This window comes from Oreochromis niloticus, linkage group LG16, assembly GCF_001858045.2.
Source record: "Oreochromis niloticus isolate F11D_XX linkage group LG16, O_niloticus_UMD_NMBU, whole genome shotgun sequence".
In the NCBI taxonomy this organism is placed as follows: Eukaryota; Metazoa; Chordata; class Actinopteri; order Cichliformes; family Cichlidae; genus Oreochromis; species Oreochromis niloticus.
Window position 1 is genome coordinate 18,415,247 of NC_031987.2, and position 21,837 is coordinate 18,437,083.

A 21,837-nucleotide genomic window follows, 5' to 3' on the forward strand; every position below is an offset into this window, starting at 1 on the left:
TACATTCACATTAGCATATTAAACTGTCAGTTAATCAGTTTTTTTCCATACATCTACAGTACAATCCCTCTCTTTTCTCAACTTGTACTTTTTGCCTGCATGTAGCTGAACACATTGAGCAGGTTATCGCTATTGCTGCAGTCTCATTCCAGATCTAATTTGACATCAGGTTGATGCTCTGGCCTTCATGTGCCATGAAAGGAGTTGGTTTCATGAGAACTGTGCAACCATTTTTCTATTAGATCTTCACTAAATACAGAAACAGCACTTAAAACACACAAATGCTGGATTAACATAGTGAAATAAGTGATGTAGCAGCAGCAGGCATCCAGTGTCTGGCATTGGCATTTTGACAAAAAGTTCCTTTAATCAAAATGAAAGGAAAGAACAGTACTCTTGCAAAAACCAGTCTCTGTTCATACTTGCTTACATGACAAACTGGCAGTTTTACACTTGTAAGTTATACTCTACAGTATCTGGTTTATCAACATATCTGAATTGCTTGGTAACACAATGAAATTCTTTGAGCCACCATCAGGTTGCCAAAATGGGTCTTAATAACCTGCCACAAAGCTCCTGAGCTGGATAGTTTGTCATGAACTTTGGTACAGGTACTTCTGTGACCCTTGATGGAGTCATCATTAGGTCGAGATTTCAGTGTTTGAAACCACAAACCTGCAAGAAAGGACATTCCTGTTAGTTGTAAATACAAATATCAGTATGCAAATTCACAAAGAGTTAGACAGTGAACATGTTTAACATTAAATCTGAAAACACAACAGGATGGATGCACAGATGGAAGTTGACTTTAGCTTTCCTCATGTGTACCAGGCTCCCAGTAGTTGGATAAGATGTGGTGTTTGTATTAATTTCTGTCCTGTCAAACACACACGCATGCTAAAAAGCACAAATGAGCCAGATAAATTATCATTTCTTTTTAAAACAATAATACAGAGAAAATCCCAACAATCAGAACACGCTCTTTGAGCCAGCACTTGGCAACGATAGTCCATATAAACAGTTCAGATAAATGTGTTGTTGCTGTTTTGCCCATATGTCTTTCCTTGTTTGTTTCAACAATTTTCCTTAGGGACTATTACAGTCTCATAGACATAATCTTTCTTAACATTTTTGCTCCCTTTCAAACATCCCAAAAAATAAAGCAACTAAAAACGAGACTGAAGAATTTAAAGACAGAAAGTTTATCTCGTACATGTTGTGAACAGGTTAAAGCCGTATGCGTTTCTATATCTAAAAATAAAGTTTCCCACCACATTGAATTGCACTGGGTAAAACTGTACTTCTTTATGTTCTCCACCAGGTGGCACCATTGCCTCATTAATCTACAGCAACAGTCAACCAAATCGGTTCAAAAGGGGCAAACAATTACCCACAACTACTTTATCGCTCAAGCTGTTTTGTATGGTCATGATCAAGTTACGTAATTAAGTTATAAACTGAATCGATGTGTAATCGAATCAAGAAAAGGTGAAAGATGCACATACAAAGCTATAACTTCAAGCTAAACTTTGGGGGTCTTTCTCTGGAGATTCATGCTATGATTTATAATTTATTATACTGATAACATGATTCTTTTTCTCTCACTGATAAATTCAAAAAGTGCACAGGAGGAGTCGATTATACTGAACTGCACCGCAACTGTTGCTGCCTGTCTCAGTTTATGCCGCAGGGTTTTGTGAGGGGAGCCCATTGTGGTAGATTCAACACAGAAGTCTAAATCAAGGTGTGAAAAGGCGCAGACAGATTTTGATACAGTTACACTGACTGAGGAAATATTGTTGGGCTTGTAGCTGAAGGTTTGAATGATGAGCTTGAAAAGTAAATTTTAAAGGAAAGAGTTAGTAAGTAGTGCTATTGGTGCTGTTTAGTAAAATACAGATAAACACAGAATCACCATCAGTAAATATGTTGTCTGTGTTGTGTGCAACTTGCCTTTCAAATTTTATAAAATTGCATTTAGCAAAAACCTCAGAGATTAAACTCCCTGTTTCATAAATGAGAATTCTTCTTTGGTCTCTATATTTTAATATCAGTCCAATTGCTATAAAAGCGCAAATTAACTCCAAATTATTTTCATGAATCACGTGTTATGAAAAAGTAGCAATAAGTGTTTGCTATCTTTGGGGAAAACTGTTTCCTGCATGACGGAAAATAAAGTGAATCATGCCAACACGCTCTTATTACTTGCATTGAGAGAAGATAATCATGAACATTTTATTAATTTAACACCATGTTTTCTGAGTCTACTGTAGGATTATCCTCTTCTTTAAACAGTAAGACTGAGCCTTGGAGCCACACTCCAAAAGAAAATGGTTAAGATGTGTTCACACTGCCTCAGCCACTTCTTCATGATGGTAAACCACAGTTTCCTTAATAAAAAAAATTTAAAAGCCACAGGTAAGAAGCATTTCATTGATTTTACTCAGTCGTGCTATATTAATAACACATCTTGATATTGGTCAGCACATTAATGTTTACTTATCCTATAGACACCTGTGTGGATGTCTCACTGTTTTCATTTTTATCTTGAGTAGAGGTGGTGGAGCCATCGTCTCCGTCTCTGACAGTGGAAATCTCAGCACAGCCAGCAGCGCTGCAGGAGGGGCAGGAGCTGTTGCTGTCCTGTGACATAAACACACAGAATGTGGAGAAAAGATTCTTCTCTGAAGCATGGCTGAATGAAAGTGTGGAGCTGGCTCCCATTGGTCCCACAGGTGTGTTCACTGTGGCGCCGGAGTACAGTGTTCGTCAGAAAAATGGAGAGCTCAGAGCTGCCTGGACTGGAAACAGAGATTACCGTCTCATCTTAAAGCCAGTGAGAACTGAGGACCAGGGAGAATATACCTGTACAGTCTGGCCTCAAGAGAGAGGCCAAGATGATGCTTTTATTGAGGGAGAAGCCAAAGACTCCAGTTCACACCGGGTCAGAATTAACACATGCACATTCAGTTATTCAGGGTTTAATTCAGTGTACTTTTTACATTGTTAATTTTATCTGTTGTTATTAAGACTTACACAAAGCGTTACTTTGCTTATTTATTTTGTTTTCTGTTAGTAAAATTACTTTTTCATGAGTAACTTCTCAAACACAGTCATACTATTTGTCTGGTACCTCATCTCCTCATGCTGACACTAAAAATGCAGCAGGCTGTAAATGTCACTGAAGGGGGCGGGCTGCATCTCTCCAGTAAAGTGGATGGGGTTCAAGGTCAGCTCTCTGTCACCTGGCAACACAAACCAACACCAATGGCCTTGTTCACCAAGATCATCAGTATAAGTCGGGAGGGTGTTACAGAGATAGCAAAGGAGCTCATGAGTCGCAAAGTGAGGGTGATGCGTCCAGCAGCTGACCTTAGAGCTTGATGAGGTCAAAATGTCCCATGTAGCCGTGTCTGGGCAGAAACCCAATAGCAAGACTCACTGTTACATTGGTAGTTTGTGCCTGGCTGTGATTTCTATAGGTACGATGTGTCTCTGCTAAAACAGATTCAGGCACATGAAGTTAAAGAAGTACCCATTTTGAGTTAAAAAAGGATACATTTTTGCATTGTGAAGCATGCAAAGCTATTTTATACAATCAGTTAATAAACATGGAGCTGAAAATGAGCATAAGAAGCTACAGTTAATCTAATATCTTCTTGCTGCAGCTTTGTTTCTGTTGCATAGCATTGAGAGTTGCACTGATCATCTGATTTAACTCCTTGTAAGAAAGAAACAAGCATATTTCCCAAAACCCAGCAAAATATGCCACCTCTCTTGGTCATCTTCTGGGCACAGCTGATGTCTGCACCATCTCTCTTTTTGATGTTGATGGAGTCATTTCTTATTCTGTCTCTATCCTGTGTGCAAGCTGCATGTGTCCTGCCTATTGTTACAGTGTTTTTTCCTCAGTTTGGTTGTTTACAAGTCCTCCTGAATTCTCTTTTATCTCCTTTCTCTTTTGTCTGCCAGTATAACCCAGAATTTCATTAAGTTTCACTGACTGGTCTGTTATTAAAGGTCTGTTAAACTAAAGTTTTACCCTTGTGCTTATTCAAAGAAAACAGTCTCTCTATTCCAAAGGAGGAAGCAGGGATAAAGCAGAGGAACAAGAAAGCAACATTTCATCATCCCCTGTGACATCAACCAACAACCCAGCCGTGAATCCAAGTTCCAGGTCACATGGTTTTGGCAGAAAAAATCATAAACTAAACAGTGCCCCATATTCACAGTTTACAGGAACACAACTCTACAAGACAGGTTTGGGGAGACTGGGTGCGAGACTTGGGGAGGTTTGGAGATACGACCACCCTGACCCCAGCCAATTCAGCCTCACCTTCTTGAACCCTGGTCCTGAAAATAGTGGTCTGTATTTCTGTCTCATGGGTGGAGAAAAGTTGCAGTGGAAAAGTCAGGGAATTTGAATGTCAGTGTTCTCACAGATGGTAGGCATGTCTTAAGGCAATTATCATTAATGTACCTTAATACAATGTCATTTCTTTCAGAAAATATCAAAAGAAGATCATGTGGAAATACCTTTCCTTGTCTTCTTCTTTGCTAATCACATCTCTGAATGCAACATAAGTACCTATAAAATAACTATTACAGTTCTCATCTTCATAGTCGTGGCCATATTGCTACTGATGCTCAAGATGTGCAGACGTAAAGGCTCAGAAGGAAAGAAGTCAACTCCATCTCGCTGGGGTGAATCGCTCCCTTTGAACACCAATCAAGGTGGAGACGACTGAACAGCAGAGACCTTCTTTCTATGTGATGCAATGTATGCAAAAGATTTTAATAGTTGTACTTTACCTTCTTTTAACTCACATTTTCCAATTAAATCACTCTTGTTTCAGTGTATCTGTTCATAGCAGTTCATGGAATAGCTCTACATGTTTTCAGTGCAGCTGGGAATAATTTTAAAGAATAAAGTCAGCACTGTGGTAAACCAATGTGCCAAAATAAAAATGTGTTGCTCTGCAAATACTCACAGACTGCAATGCACTGTATATATTTGCCTATAAATGCTAGTGTGGATCCGAATCTCTGGACTTGCAAAACTGAATAAATCCAATCAAAATTTTGATGCTTTTCCTCCATCTGTCTCACACTCTCCTTCTTTCTCTCCTCCCTTTTCCTGACTCATTTTTTTCCTTCATCAGCCCCATAAATCTTTAACACCCCATCTGTTTTAGAGACTGAAATAGAATCTACTTATTGCTTTTACTTTAGAGGAAACAACTGCAGACATCTGATTACTGTCATGCTGAGGAAGGCTCTTGTGTGGTGATTGTGTACAAGTTGGGGTAAAACTTGCAGTGTTTCTCTGAAAGATGTGAGAGACTAAAAGAACACTCAGGAACTTTATGGCAGACTGTAGTTCTCTCAGCCCCAGAGAGATGATGTTGTGCTGCCTTTGGTCTTGAATTTTACCAGCACTTCACAGAGTGGTGGACTGGGCTCCTTGGTACAGCTTCCCTCTTAACTTTACTGTAATTTCACTCCCTTGTGTTTCCATGGCAATGCCTGTCAGTGCAAACAAAGAAACACTGAATTTGGGAGGCAAATCAATGCTTGTAACTATGCAGCAAAGACTAGCAGAGGCAAAATCACATCCAGAGCGGCAGCCATTAGAGCTCCCTCTTCATGCTCTTTGCCTTAATAAAGTCTCAAACATTAGCATATTAAACAGTCATTACATCCATTTTTTCTTTCATATTAGTGCTGCTGCATGCAGTGTAAAGTAAAAGCCTGGATTTACTAAAACACATTCACAGTACAATCCCTCACTTTTCTGAACTTGAACTTTTTGCTTGCATGTAGCTGAATACATTGAGCTGGTTATCGTTATTGCTGCAGTCTCATTCCAGATCTAATTTGACATCAGATTGATGCTCTGGCCTTTTGTGTGACATGAAAGCACTTGATTTATGACATAAGTGCAACCATTTTTCTATTACAACTTCTCTAAATACAGGAACAGCACCAACGTTGCTTTGAAAGGTTTCCCACATAAATGTAAATTATAATAGCAATAGTAATAGTGATAGATAGTAATAGCAGACAGTAATAGTGATAAAACAACAGCATTGGGTATACGGTGTCTGGTGCTGCAATAAATACGTGTTTTGGGGAAAAGAAATCAAAAGAGCACTCCTCTTACAAAAACAACACCTCTGTGCTTACCTACATACATAAACAATGAAAAGACAGTTGTGTACTGTGCCTGTGTAGTTTATCAATGCATGTGAATGGCACAGTGGCAAAATAAATGCTGATAAATCCCCAAAACTCTTATTTTCACTTTTACTTTGCTGATCCTTTGACCTCTTCTCTGGCGAAACATCTCCACAACGTTGTCATAAAATGTGCAACACATAATCATGATGTGCACAGAACACTAATTGCTGTGCTGAGCCCCTGACTTTTAATCTGGATGCTATGTTGGATTTTTTGTCTCTAGTGCTACCATCAGTTTCAAAATAATGACCTTAACAGCCTGCCTATCTGACAGATGAAGATTCCAGGTCAAAACCCGAAACCTGCAAGAAAAGACATTCACATTAATGCTAAATACAAGTGTCTTGCATGCTAATTCACTAACAGTTAGAAAGTGAGGTAATATATTCATATTTTATCTGCTAAAACAACACGAATGGGAGTTGACATTAGATTTCCTCACCTGAACCAGGCTCCCAGTAGTTGTGTATGATGTGGTATTTCCGTAAGTTCATTTGTGTCCTATCCAATGCACATACGCATGCACACACACACACACCGTAAACAGCACAAATGATCAAAGTTAGACCTAAAACACCCTCCTGAATGAGAGGATAATGTGTCCTGGCAGAGGTGGGGATATAACATAGGGAGGAGAGAGAGAGACACTCAAACTGCCATCTGCACAAATTACGTAACGCCTCTCATCGACTCTGAAAGTCTTCTCTGAAGCACTGCCTCCTTTCACCTCATCTCGCTGAATCTCTTTGCTTATACCCCCAACTCCACTCTACTCCCTCATGACTCCTGTCTTGCCTTTGATATTCCCTTTTCTCACAAGAAGAGGACACAGCCTGACAGAGCTGCCTTCTGTTCCCGGTCTGAACCAAAAGCTTTCTCCCTCTCCCTTTCTCTCCCTCTCACTTGCAGACACTTTTCCCTCCCTCTCTCTTTCTCTTTCTCTCACAGTCTTATTCGTCAGCACCAGAGGGAGCTATTGTCACCCAGAATGACAGAGATCCACAGCAGTCATCCCGTTACCATAGAAGTGAAGTGCTGGCCAGCTTGTCATTGTAGCACCCAATCTGAAAATGCAAGACTTTGAAAACTGTCAAGTACTTTCTCTCCTTTCACTTGTTGATTTGAGGTCTCTTGGTGCTGGGAGCTTTGTGTGCAAGTTTTCTGTCTGTGTATATGAGAGAATAGAGGAAAACTGTCTGCAAAGTTGCAAGAAAGCATGAAGGCAGAGAGACATATAGTCTCTATAGCTGTTTTCACACATGCACTATAGCCCTGAACTTTTTTAGACCCTACCCAGCGGACATGCATGAGTGAATGCAAAAGATTCAGTTGGAACTGGCATTGAGCAGTCTTTAACCTGTCAGCTCCCTGCTCCATTGTAAAAACTGTGAAGGTAATAGTTCTGTGTATTCATACAGACTGAGTGCTTTTTCTATGTCAAGCCTCCAGCATACTTTACCCAAGCAGCACCCTCGCCTAAACCAAATGGTGAGAATGCATCTGAAGCAGAGTGTCTCACACTGTCAGCTACATGAGAAACAGGGATAGACATTTGAAAAATGACCTCTTTCTACCGACATGGTCTGGAGTTCATGTGTGAAAATCCCTTATGGGTCTAAGGATGTAATGCCACTTCAAGCTGTACATTGTCTCCTGAAACAGCATTTAGGAAAGTACTTGCTAACAGAGCGTGACTGACAGGTCTTTTCACAAAAGCACACAGAGTATTACCTCATTTATCCAGGCCCACCGCACAACACACAGATATGTGGGCACACAAACTATATACAACTCTCTAAACTGTTAAGAGCTGTCTGCTTTTTCTTGTTGAGGCCTGATTATTATCCCCAGAGACTGTGCCGGCTGGTAGAAGGAGCTGGAGAGTCCAAAATAAAAACAGCTTAAATGGTGCAATATGAAGTAATAGCCTGTTCTGCTCCCTGTCAAGGGAGCTCTCAACAAACCCAGAACTCACTTTTTTTTTCTTTTTTTTATTTCACAGCTTTACTCTCACATACTAGAACTGCATGAATGAATACCCCAAAGCTGCTTTATCTGTGTGCCTCCTGTTATTATAGTATAACTTACCAGCGTGTGTCTGTCATGTTTGCCTGTCTACATGTATGTGCATGTGCTGTCACTAAAACCTTTAATCATGTTAGAAATAGCTTTGCCTCCCCTGACAGTAGATATAAAAACAAGAACGAAGAAAAAAACCACATCCAGCAAATTCAAATTTCATTATAACTGCACCACGAAGCATTGATTCATGTGTCAAAATGAACTTGAGTTTGCATTTTTTTTCTTGGCACATTTTTTTTATATATTTATTTTTGTTATTGCTTCCTTTGTCATGCTGTTGGCGCATGAATAAAACAATGAATCCTAACTGACTCTTGATAGAGCATTTTTGTTCTTTATCATTCCATCTCGCCTATTCTCTACAGACCACTTCACTTAATCAGACATTCCCTTCCCACTGACAAACAAGAAATAGATTTGCTTTTGGGGGGATTATATGCTACATACCCTCCAGAGCTGATAAAATGATAACGCTTGCCCTGTCGTTGTGTCTTTATAGGACTGCTGGGGCTTTTCCTCTGGTGCGAGCCTTGCAGCTACTCTTGGTTGTTATTGTGACTATCAGCATTCGTGCTAGAAAATACACTGCTTAAAAAAACATTAAGGGACACGCGATCGTGAACACAAAGTCAGTTAAATTTCAGAGATATTCGTCTCTCCCGTTAGGGAGCGTAAACCATTGTGAATCCATTTCAGCTGCTTAGGTGCAAATAAAAGTGGCGACAGGTTTATTGTAGAAGCAAGAACAAGACAATCCCCAAAAAAGGAAGTGGTTTTGCAGGTGGTAGCCACAGACCATTGTTCTCTTCCTATCCTAACTGATTTTTCTCGTTTTTCTTTTTGCTGCTATTTTTGTCCCTACTGGTAACATGAGATAGCACCTGCAGGTCATACAAGTCGCACAGTTCCTCCGGGATGGCACATCCAGACCTGTTGTCTCAAGAGGGTTTGCTGTGTATCCTAGCACAGTCTTAGCAGGGACACCAGGACATATGCCACTACACACGGAGAGCTGGACAAGGTCGATGATCCAGCAGCAGTATCTGCTCCTTTGTGTGAGGAGGAACAGGAGGAGCGCTGCGAAAGCCAAAAAAGGTCCTCCAACAGGCTACTCATGTAGCGATACCACGGCATCTCCAGATTTTTTCCACATCTGTCACATGTGTTCAGTGTGAACCTGCTCTCATCTGTGAAGAGAACAAGGTGCCAGTGGCAGCCCAGCCAGTTCTGGTGTTCGCTGGCAAATGCCAGTCAAGCTGCACAGTGCTGGACTGAGAGCACAGAAAAGACGTCGTGAGCTCGTGCCACCATCATGGAGTCTGTTTCTGACAGCTTGGCCAAAAACATGCAGGAGAGTGATATATTTGAAGTTTTACTGGATTTGTGCTACGTAGTGATGCTCGACTGTTCTCTTAATATTTTGGGCAGTGTACTAAGTTATAATCAGTGGTATATGTCAGATTTGATACATGTTGCTAACAAAAGTCTGATTAACTAAGGAGACTTTGATTAATTGAGATTTTTAGCCAGATTCCTTCTTTGCATTTCTTTTATTTTTCTCACAGTTCAGATTTTTCTTGTGTATTTTTATATCCTTGTGTTCTTAGTGGAGTTCTCCCGGTGTATGACCTTTTGCCTCGACGATGCACTTTGCCTGCTTCTTGCTGGAACTGGTTGTCCTACTGACTGTCTAATTTACATCTAGGATTTTACTCACCACTTCCTCGTCCTCCTACGCTTGGGTCCTCTTCTCCAGAAACTTTTAGATCTTCAGAATATAGAAGCCAATCTAAAGCACCTCGAGATGACCGCTGCAAACAAGCGATATATAAATAAATTCAACTGATTAGAAAGGTGTAAAAAGATCAGGGAAATTTAAAGAAAAGGCAGCAAAACTCTTAGCAAATTCTAAACATTTAGCAAAAGCCAACATAATGGCACACAATTGGATTCTGACTGAAGTTATTGAATGAGAACTCTCTGCGGTGAGAAAATGGGAAAGCGGCTAAGCTGGTTCAACACTGTCTGTTTACAGTTTATCTGATTTCAATACTGACAGCAGTGCTACAGAGAAAAGGCCTCTTAGCTATAAAGGATGAGAGCCGAGAAAAATGTCAGCTGCCTCCAAAACATTTGTTCGCTGGTATCTCAGAGCAGGGCAACAAATGCAGCTATCAGGGAAGCCTATCAGCAGCGGCCTTCCAAGCTGCTAATCAGCCGATACATCACCCTCTGGCACTCAGGCTTTCCTCATAACCAGTGTCCAACAGGGTCTCGCATCCAAAATGTTTCCCTGAAAGGTAGCAAGGCGAGAAATGTCATGGTCAGTTTGACTTCGACTACATGCTTTAGCTACAAATTTTCTTAGAGGAATGAGAATGAGATTGCTACCACCGTTTTTGGCGTTAGCTGCTAGGAAAATCTGGCTGAGGAACCCGTGGTGTCTGTTTGCCACCTTCCACCACAAATTATGTGTGAAACCTGTCTGCTGCTCCATGCAACTTAATATAGCTCCCTTTTACCGAATATATTTCTTTACGTCCTTCTTATTTATAATTTCAAACCCTATTTTTTTCCTTCAGGAATACATAATTATTTTTTCACCATTATGTGAACCTACATCAAACTGAAACTCACATTTAAGAGATGCAAGAACTGTTTCCCGTACTCTCTAAATTGTCATAATAATTCAAAGAGATAAGCATAACAACAGCCACCTGAAACTTAAAAACATAATAGAAACTTTCAGTCGCCCTTGCTGCTTATGAGCCACTCTATTCCAGTCTTTGTGGATTATTGTATTTGCTTGTGTATCCAAAATATGCAGCAAAGACTGAGATGACACAAATCGGCTCAAAGCTCAAATCAGACGGATCCACCGAGCAAACAGAGCCAATCTGATTGTATTTACTTTTTTCTTTACTTTAGTTTTGAACATTTGAGTAGCTGTGCACTGCCATCAGGACACCGACACCCCTACTGGAGTGGGATAATTGTGTGCTCAGAGGCACAAATGTCTCTGTTCTCCTCACTGGCATGTTGAATGTCTGACGATTCTGCGCTGTCTGAGCAATTTATTTACGCCATAATGCCAGTTTTGACGGCTGCCTCGCCTGTGACTAAGATGGCTGTGCCAACAAGCTGATGTCTTCATTAGCAGTGGTTTAGAAGCATTACCCCCCCACCCTCCTCCCAAGTCACCAGAAATGATGCTCTGCTGCGCCCATCAGCTCCCATCAGCCTTTCTCTGCATGTGAGGCACTCCCCCAACTGCTGTAGCACTAACTCATGTTGCTAATTAGCTGACAAACAGTGCTGTTCCATGGAGGGGCTGGCATCTTACAACACATATTTGTATACATCAGCAACCACATGCAAATATCCAAAATGTGCACTTACTTATGAAACTCACGTATGCAGTGTCGCATTCACATGGCCATAAAAGGTAACATGCATTCATACATATGCACATAAATTTACTCAGCATTTATAGGGTTTTTCCTTATAAAGTGTATACACTATATTCCTTTGATATTCAGTATGCATGATCATCTCTTCTGTGATGGAGGATCTGATTACCATCCCCCATTTTAAATCACCCAGTGGCTACTATGGTAACCCACTCCTTGAGAATATTAAGGGTAACTGTGAAGAAAACAAATCATAAAGTAAATTAAACAGTAATTTATAACTGACATTTATCTTAGATTTATCTCATCTATGATTCCTGTGATTCCTTTGTTTATACCCTGGACTACTGGTCAAATAAATGGAGAAATATAAACCATTATATCTTTTAATATTTCTGTAACTGTCTCTTTCACTTGCGCTCACATTTTGAGCAGCGGATTGATGTGACAATGAAGCATGCAGTCCTGTCAAACATTGTAAAAGTCTTAAAGAGCAGCACAGTAGGGCTTTAGGGCAGAGACATGATCTGGTCCAAGTCCACATGTAGGTATATCATATTTCCTAGTATATGGAACAGGATTGCTCAAAGTCCTAATGGAGCTAACAAAAGATCCCATGATACCTTTGTTGCTTGTTTGGAATACATTCCTTCATTATCAGCTAGGTAAAAATGTGAATGTCATATTATCTCATCTATAAATTCTATAGATCTATATTTTCTCTCTTTATTGTCATTATAATCCATGCTGATTCACACAGGGAGGAAGGTTGGCAGTGCAGGGAAAGTTTGAATCGCTTTGCATCTGTAAGCAAACTGCAATTAGAGATGTAAATGCAGTTGATTTTCTTTTTGCTGCTAATTGAAAACATTACTGATTGGGATGTGGCCAAGAGTGTAGCAGCTTGACAGTTTAGCCCACAGAGAGCATTTCAGCAGCAGTTTCTACTCTCTCATTCAGGGTGAATTTCTAAGCAAAGTTTAATTCCTTAGACACATGTCCTGAACAATTTAGACAAGAATAAATGTTCTCATCCTTTCTTTTCTCTTAATTAGAATTTAATATGGTGAATATGTTGACTAGTTAGTTATTTACAGCTTGCCTAAGAGGGTTTTTATTTTACCCCACAACCTCAAGGGCATGAGAGGAATGTAAAAAGAGAATGCCCGGGAATAAAAATAAGCAACTTCAAGAAGAAGCTGAGCTTTTAAAATGGGTAAACTACTCTGAATGCTACCTGGAAATACTGCTAACAAAACAATAACTCAAACTTGAAGTAAACTAACCAAACCAGCCAATTCATAAATACTATTGAATCAAACCATTACTACAGCTAAGAAGTGAACAACAAAGTTCTTTGGTACACTTCTGTATTTTTAACAGGCCTAAAGTATTCCAAGAAAATATCCCCCGCACCATTTCTGCCTTCGATCAACAGCAGCCTGATCCCAGGCAGGATGGATTCGTGCTTTCATATTGTTTATACAAAATTCTAACACTATGAATGTCTGAATGTCACAGGGACACTGAGACTCATCAGACCAGGCAGTGTTTTCCCAATTTTATGTTGTCCCATTTTACTGACCCCGTGTGAATTTGGTTTCCAGTTCTTTACTGGGAGGACTGACACCAGGTGATGTCTTCCCATCTGCTTCAAAGTTAGACATATTGTTTGTTCTGAGAAGTTTTTCTGCTTTATTCTACTTCAGTTTTAACGAGTTGTTATTTGAGCTACTGTAGCATTCATATTAGCTCAAAGCAGTCTGTCCATCGTTCTCCATCAACAAGGCATTTTCACCCAGAGAACCATCGCTTACTGGATATAACCCTAGAGAGCTTCATGTGGGGAAATCCCAGTAGATCAGCAGCTTCTGAAGCAATCAGATTAGTCTGTTTAGCACCAAGAACCATGTCACATTCAAAGTCCCTTAAATCATCTTTTTTCTCTACTCTTTTGCTCGGTTTGAACTTCAGCAGGTCGACATGTCTACATGTTTGAATGCTCTGAGTTGCTGCCATGTGATTGGTTGATTAGACATTTGCATTAATATTAATTTAAACATCCATATCTAATGAAGTTGCTTGTGATGTCAGTAGAATCAAACAAATAAATCTAAATTATTTGTGCTAAACTGTGTGCTAAACAGCAAAGAAAATGAATCTAAATGTGGTAAAGATGTGGGATAACCCATGCACCTGAATTTATGATTTGTGTTGTTGACTGTAGGGAGAGTGCATGGATATAATCACATTTTTACTTTGCTTTACAGCTGTGGATATATTTGATAACCTGTGTACAGTGGAAATAGCGAAATCTTGCACAGACACAGCTAACATAAACAGCTTACGCCTGGCAAATCTCAAACAGGAGATATGGCCCCATAGCATGTTTGTCACGCTTAGCCTCGCTTTTCTGGGTGAAAGTATTAAACCGACAAAGCTCATCCAAGTTTAAATCCTTGTCTAACAGCAAATTCTGTTGTTTAAATGAAGCATCTGCAGTATATTAGGGTTGTATTCATGCTGAACAACGTGCCATAAATATACATATACAAATAAATCAACCCAGCATGAACATTAGGTTGTTCAAAACCATAATGCCAGTGGTCTTTAAACAACTTGGTGAGGGCTGGGATACAGGTTTCACTGCAAAAGAACTTAGAAGCCTTTCATCCTGAGCATCTCTCCACCACAGCAGGCCCATTAGGCGTCATGATGCAGTGTGCAGTAATTGGTATTTCTGTTGGTAAGCAGCTTCCTTATCCCAGAGCTCAGCCTCACGCTGTGCTGGAGACAGTCTGATATCAGAGCTGCAGAAAACACACGACTGAACCTGTACAGTGAGCAACATATCACTCCGATAAACACCTACCAGGATTTTTTTTTAAAGACTCCAATACTTTACTAACAAAATTCAATCATTCTGTTGGGAAAGAATTTGTTTGTTTTTCTCCCCACATTCTGCAATAATATCCATATTGAACATAACAACAATCCCTCTCTAAAAGATAATGGCTTTTGGATATTATGAGCATAGTTAATAAAATGACCCTAACGAAGCTAAAGGGAAGTTTATAAATTAAAATTTTTAAATGGTCCATGTCATCAAAATTGGCTGCTCACTTTCCACGAATGGCACAAGGGTGGTCGCCCCTTTGATGTGGTAATAGGCTGTTTTGATTTCTGTGTGTCAAGCATGTTTTAAACGGTGAGAGGCATTCCCAACAGCTACTACTTCAAAATCAATTAAAACCTTTTTGCTAACAGCCCTGCCTGGTTCAAAAGGAGGAAAACTAATTCTCTCACTCTTCCCTCCCTCTCTCTCTGCCTCTTTCATACTCAGTCATTTGAAGAATGTAGAAGAGACGAGATATACAGAATCCCGAGGGTCCTGGATTCAGATACTTTGGCTGGAGCATTTTTCTTTGCTTCGTGTGTGCCGTATGCTTACAGTAAAGCATGCACGTATGAGCCACGAGCTGAATAATGCCCAGTTCTTGATTTTTTTTGACACTTTATTTTTTCAGTTTTTACAAAGGTTGAGAGCCTGTTTGTAAGTTTGTTGTTGCCACAGGGATTAAGTAAATCTACGGTCATTACCTCAGACAAAAGCTGAAAGGGAAAGGGGATTTTAGTCTTAATCCTCCATTGATTGTTGCAACTAATGCTTATCACTTGTGCAATCCAAGCCAAATCTTTTCAATGACAATCTGATTAATTACTCATCTGAACTTCCTGTAGCATTTGCAAGTCCTTGAACTAACATCCCCAGGAACATTTAATATGCTTAAACTAATATCATGTTTTGCTCATGCTGATTTAGAATCATATTTGCTTATTTAATCCTAACCTATAATTACCTTTAACTAGTATAAACTGTCATTATTTTCTTTGAAATAACACATTCGGTGCAAAGGGCTAACAAATCGAGTTGCAAATAGAAAATGTCAAGGCGTGCAAAGTGTTTTATGCTATGTTTCATCGGATTAAGAGTCCTCGTTGCACAAGTGCTAACAGTAAGAAGGCTTTGAGTTTTGAGGTGTGTTTGGGCAAGATCAGATTTTGAGCACAGTCAACACATACTTGAATGAGCCTGCATGTAGCCATGCATGACTGTTTGTGGGTCTGCACACGATGGTTACATGTTCGTATTTTTGCACCCTTTCTCCCCCTGCAGAACAGTATTTCACCGGGAGCAAAAATACAACATTGTGTGAATCCGTTTACGGCTGTGGAGGGACATGAAAAGCACATATGAACGTGACTAATCGATGCTGGAGCAAGGAAAAAGGAGAGCAGGCCCGAAGGCATGATCGGGAAGGCATTTTTGTGTGCAAGTGATTAGCATGAGATAATGCTTGCATCAGAATTTTGTTGTGGTTTTCACAGCTGATGTACGTGTATCCCTAAACGTCTGCGCACCATGAGTGTCCGTGCAGATAAATATGCAAGTGTGTTTGTTTAAGAGAGTGAAGTGCATGACTCAGCCTGAGGTAGGCAGGCAGCTCATGTTTCTTCTGCTTGGCAGGCAGCACAGATAAGATCGAACTGAGCTGACCATTTAAGAAGCCCTGGGCTTTACCTCTGCCAAAAACCAAACACGGCCAACTCAGAAATCCTTATCTGCAAATGTTTAACTCCCCTGTGACTGGTTTGATTAAGTATCAGTTCACAGATTCAGATGAACTCAACCAAAAGAATATATATACAGATATACGGACAGATAGATACTACAGTGAGACCATGGCACTGTCATCAGTCTACCAAGTCAGATTTCACCACTGATGATGATGTCACATTGTTTTCTGGCTGGCACAGCCATGCCCTTGCAAAATTTGTAACTTTTGTGGTTTTAGGTTCAAGGAAACTCAGGCAGAGGCTTTCCCGGATAAGTGAATCCATTACTGAAAGCTGGTTACTATTAAGTTTCCCCCTGAAAAACCTGCTTGGTTAATGCTGCCATCTGGGCCCAGGGCACTCTTGCAAAATAGTTTTTGGTTATTTGCTTTATCTATGGTACAAGAAAGGCATAAGAATAGCCATAGTGCTAAAGGCAGGTGGTTCCAGCTTGTTGGTTGGCTGGGTGGAGTATATAGATACGTCAACTGGTGACTCAGAATTGGTTGTAGGTGCAGGAAGTTGTGTGTCAGCTGTTACAATTGACACATAACCTCTTCCATTTGTAGTCTTGTTGTCACTTACTCATTGTCCGTTAGCATGAGGGAGTGGATAATTGATGCAACCTAGTAGCTCAGTGATAAATTGTCAAGCTATTAAGGTGACAGTGTGTTTAAGTCAGTATTCATTTTCCTTTATTGCAGAGATAATGGATTGATGCTGCTCTCATCTTTGCATGCTAAACATGAAGCTACAGGCAGCAAGCAGTTTGCGTTTCTTAATATATCAACAAGAAGCAGGGAGAAACAGCTCAGCAAAAGTTCACTAATTAGCTAGCACATTATGGCTTGTTTGTTTGGAGGATTAAATCATCTGTTACTTACTCTGCTCAGCGTGCTGGTAGGTTGATTTTTATTACCTTTTGGATGGAGCCAGGCTTTTTCTTATTCAATGTTTATGCTAAGCTAAGCTAACTGCCTGCTGGCTTTAGTCTTCTTTCATTTCAGGAGAGAAGTGTTTGATCAAGAGCAACCTCCAGGGCTGAAAAAAAGAACCACTGCTGAAGTCCCAAAACAACTGCAATTCGTCAAATGTGCACTTGAGGCTGACAAAAATCCCTATTCAGTCCATTATATTGTAAACTGCCAAACTTTACAGCAGAAATAATCATGAGTAAAATCTGATATATATATATATATATATAACACCCAGCGCGCCCCTGCGGGCGGTTTATCCTTCAAGCTCGGGTCCTCTACCAGAGGCCTGGGAGCTTGAGGGTCCTGCGCAGTATCGTAGCTGTTCACAGGACTGCGCTCTTCTGGACAGAGATCTCCGATGTTGTTCCCGGGATCTGCTGGAGCCACTCGCCTAGCTTGGGAGTCACCGCACCTAGTGCTCCGATTACCACGGGGACCACCGTTACCTTCACCCTCCACATCCTCTCGAGCTCTTCTCTGAGCCCTTGGTATTTCTCCAGCTTCTCGTGTTCCTTCTTCTTGATGTTGCTGTCATTCGGAACCGCTACATCGATCACTACGGCCGTCTTCTTCTGTTTGTCTACCACCACTATGTCCGGTTGGTTAGCCACCACCATTTTGTCCGTCTGCATCTGGAAGTCCCACAGGATCTTAGCTCGGTCATTCTCCATCACCCTTGGGGGCATCTCCCATTTTGACCTTGGGACTTCCAGGTTATACTCGGCACAGATGTTCCTGTACACTATGCCGGCCACTTGGTTATGGCGTTCCATGTATGCCTTGCCTGCTAGCATCTTGCACCCTGCTGTTATGTGCTGGATTGTCTCTGGGGCATCTTTACACAGCCTGCACCTGGGGTCTTGCCTGGTGTGATAGACCCCAGCCTCTATGGATCTTGTACTCAGAGCTTGTTCTTGTGCTGCCATGATTAGTGCCTCTGTGCTGTCTTTCAGTCCAGCTTTGTCCAGCCACTGGTGGGATTTCTGGATATCAGCCACCTCCTCTATCTGCCGGTGGTACATACCGTGGTGGTATGTACGGTGGTACATATATATATATATATATATATATATATATATATATATATATATATATATATATATATATATATATACACACACACACACACACACACACACACACACATATATATATATATATATATATATATATATATATATATATATACATTCTGCTATAAGATATAGTAGGCATGATTTTGTTTTATTTGTGTTGCTGGATCATTTTAATGCAATTATCAAATGCTGAAGCAACAGCCCATCTGCAAAGTCTTCTTCAGTAGTGAAACACTTGTATTTATACTAAGCACTAATTAGCGGGTATCTGTGTCTGAGCCATGCACCTCTCTAAAACACTTGCTAGCATTGGTTTTGATAACTTGAGCCACCTCAGGCTTAAAACGTTCATTGTTGACAAGGTTTATAGCTAGTCCTGGATTAGATGGCCCTGAAGCACCCTTTAATTTGCTGCTATAGGCTTAGGCTGCAGGTGGACCTCCCAGGAAGCACTGAACACTTCTCCTGTTTTCCACTCCTCAGTTATCAGATGCCACTACTGAATGTCATTCAGTTTTGCTTTCTCTCTCACACAGTTTGCATTTTAACTTGTTATCTTTCTGTGCTCCTCTGCCTTTTGTTTCTCTTCACCACCCAACCAGTTGTATTAAGCTACAGACACAGTAGGGAAAACAGTGGTTATAGACCAAAGCACAACCATATGCAATCCAATCACCTAGAGACCGAACATGGTTCAATTGTTGTGCTGACCAGTCAGTCAACACAGCTGCTACTTAGTCTACTACTAACAGCAAAAAGTTCAACACATTTACTCCCATACAACCAGTTTATCTTGGTCACATGCAGGTTGCTGTTTTTAATCGGACGTAGGTCTTTGATGGCTGTTTCTGCCGGGGAACTCTTCCTCCACACCACAACCCCAGTGATCCAAACCTCATACTTGGATTGTTGGAGTTCCCTTTTTAATATTGCCTTTCACATAGAATAAAAAAAAATGCCTTAAGATTATATTGTCGCTAACTCACATTATATAAGTTGAAAATAAAGAAATAAAGCTTAATTAATTAAAAAATTAATTAAACCACTCATCAAAATATCATCCCTTATTGCACGTTACATACAGCATGGCAGTGGCAAATATGCTAATATGCTTTTCTCAGTGGCTACATGGGATCTTTTAAATGCAGTGGGTTTGATTCCCAGCCATTGTGTCTCTTAGTACTTTGATGGACTGAAAATTTGACTGGAAAAAGAAATCACAGGCAATGAATGCCAGAATTGGTTGCACCGCCCTTATAATACAAACAGGTATTAAACATGCGGCAAAATAAAGATACCGACCTGAAAGCATGCTGTTTGAGACAGAAGTAATCGCCATTTCACACTCACCAATTACATGCCAGCTTGCTATGACATAATTAGTACTTAATGTTCCTGCTGTCAAATTAACCCCTTAAACCACTTTCATGTGCAGACCCTTTATTTAACACAGGATTATTTGAAACCAATTTGACCAATTTACCAATGAAACTGCTGTCAAGGGTAGGCGACATTACTCTAATGCCCACCATTGTTCCATAGAGATAATTACACACAATTCCCATACCTCTACCAAAGTGTTCAGCCAGTTAACACTGAGTGCTGCAATTTTATTTCTTAGATATTTGTAAGAATTACTTTATTCTTTTCATCTGTTAAAAAAGGCCTCTAAAAACCTGTTAAAATATGCAAGAGAACAGTAACAATTATGGTTTAGATGACCAGCAGCAGACTAATAGCCTGAAGGTAGAAGTGCTGCTCTGGTAAGCACATATTAATCCCATAATTATTGTTTTAACATGTGTTAGCACCTTTTCATAAAAAGTAAAACAGTGTTAAATGCATTCAATGCCCAATATGTTAATATTAGAATGAGTTGTTCGTTGTGAGACATTCAGATATTATTAGAAATCCTAAATCTGACTGCTACTTCTCCAACAACTCTGAAGAATAACCTGCAGTGTACATACAATTTATTGCTTGGTTTATACTGAATGTAGGTAGTAAACACAATATAGAGTAAAGGTAAATGATACATGTGAATGCAGCTCTCAGGATGATCCTCAGTGTCTATAAAAATTAATAACATTTTGCATGGAGTGCTGCTCCTTTGTTACCAGCTTGGATAATGATGTGATTCAGTAATCTGGTGCTGTATTAACTCTGCCTCCAAAAGCCTTTATTGCCCACATGCTTTCTCTTCCAGCCATGAGTCATGTCAGTTTTACATGGGTTGTGCGGTGTGAATGAGTTACCTTGCTCTGCAAAGCAAATGCTCCAGTAAATGTGACCATGACGAGCAAATAATGTTTTGTAGCCTGGAGTTGATAGATAGCATCTGCCTTTGTTGCTGTTACCCAACAGCAAAAAAAAAAAAAGAAAAGAAAAAGGACAAGTCTGTACCTGCGAGGGATGATGATGAAACGCGTGTGTTGTTGTGTAATGTCGTTGGTGTTTTGGGGCGTAAAGTCCAATGATTTCCCGAGCTCACCTTGATGCTCCTGCCTTCATGAGCTATTCCCTGAGAATATCTCGCCTGTGTGTGCCTCACTTTGTGTATGTGTGTGTGTGTGTGTGTGTGTGTGTGTGTGTGCATAAGAGAGAGACGGGCATGAACCAATGAATAATGCATGACATTCATCTGTGTTTGCATGTTGGGCAACACCCACATAATCAAGAAGAGAAAGAAAGACAAAGACAGACAGAGAGAAGAGAAGAGATGAATGCAACACAAATGCATGAAGCCTACTACAATTACTTTTAATGAAGATCCCAGAAAAAAAGAGTTCTGCTGCCTGCATTGAAGAACGAGTGTGCACAGCTGTCCTTCATTGAGACACAGGAGGATTTTTTTTTTTATCCACACTGCTGCCAGAAACTACCGTAATTGTATTTGACTTGTTCTGCTGCTGACAATGTGTGTATGTGAACACCTGGTGTAATACTGTGTAATTTTACCTACAGACTAGTCTAGCCAGGCTGGGTGAAAGCAGCTACTGTGGTGTCCAAGGATTTGTTCATTTTATCAATAACAATCACGATTCATATTTAACTATATATATATATACATATATATATATATATATATATATATATATATATATATATATATATATATATATATATATATATGTATGTATGTATGTATGTATGTATATAGTGCTCCGATTACCACGGGGACCACCGTTACCTTCACCCTCCACATCTTCTCGAGCTCGTCTCTGAGCCCTTGGTATTTCTGGAGTTTCTCGTGTTCCTTCTTCCTGATGTTGCTGTCATTGGGAACCGCTACATCGATCACTACGGCCGTCTTCTCCTGTTTGTCTACCACCACTATGTCCGGTTCGTCAGCCACCACCGTTTTATCCGTCTGTATCTGGAAGTCCCACAGGATCTTAGCTCGGTCATTCTCCACCACCCTTGGGGTCGTCTCCC

General features: G+C 40.3%; 1 long non-coding RNA gene across 1 annotated transcript; it reads right to left on the bottom strand.

Moving 5' to 3' along the window:
* Positions 1–4,812: 4,812 nt before the first annotated feature.
* On the bottom strand, positions 4,813–20,917 carry LOC112844169 (uncharacterized). The gene is made up of 5 exons (XR_003216812.1): positions 20,806–20,917; positions 10,040–10,133; positions 6,683–6,741; positions 6,491–6,542; positions 4,813–5,526 (listed from the first exon to the last, which is right to left on the bottom strand). It is a non-coding gene; the product is annotated as an uncharacterized LOC112844169 (long non-coding RNA).
* Positions 20,918–21,837: the final 920 nt, after the last annotated feature.